The following is an 878-nucleotide window of genomic DNA, read 5'->3' as shown; positions in this document are numbered from 1 at the left end:
AGGGTCACGTACTAAATATAATAGCTTCTGCCTTTGGTACATGCAAATACTCTTAAATAGAAGTGTTACATGTGAAAAACTTATTTTCAACTTGGTAAAATAATTCTTATAAAATTTGATGGCCGATAAAAGTGCATGTCGACAAGGAATTATGCTTCACATATACGGCCTCGGCACTGTCAAGATTAGTTGAGTAGCAAGTTTGACAATTTTTATAAAATTCATCCCAACTCCGTTTTCTATGAAATTTGTGGCATTAGAAAGATAATTTCATGTAGTTTTCTAGGTTAAAATATGAAAATTTTCCAAGATCATATGATATAGACGTTTTACTGAAAACAGTGAAATATTACACAGGAAATCCAGATTGACCTTTAGACGTTAAAACCTTGATAACTCAGGCCATAGATATCCAAATTGAGTGATTCATTCGGCCATATTTAGAGAACTCAAAGAGGAAAACAGAAATATTTTTATAATCTCAAATGGACGTTTATGGAGTTAGAAATATTGTTTTGAATTGACTCCAGAAACTGTCCCGTTTCCTGCCTTTTGTCTCTTTTAAGGAAAATAAACTACAAAAATGTCTCTTAACATAACATGAAAGATGAAATTACAAAATTTGCTATTAATACCATATTTCATCATGTCATGTACATATTTTTACATAATACCATAAGAAAAATAAATGGAAAAAATAGTCATCGAGCAAAACATACAAAAGAAAACTTTCGGTTCAAAAACATCTGTCCTTAATCCATCATCGCTTAAGCCAACTAACTCCCATCAACTCAACGATCATAGATCTGAAAATTTAGCATAACATACTATGAGTATAAGAAATACTCAGTAAGATACCATGCTTGGATTTTTATCAT

Source organism: Olea europaea, chromosome 15 (assembly GCF_002742605.1).
Source record: "Olea europaea var. sylvestris chromosome 15, O_europaea_v1, whole genome shotgun sequence".
Lineage (NCBI taxonomy): Eukaryota > Viridiplantae > Streptophyta > Magnoliopsida > Lamiales > Oleaceae > Olea > Olea europaea.
Note: the sequence above shows the minus strand (reverse complement) of the source record.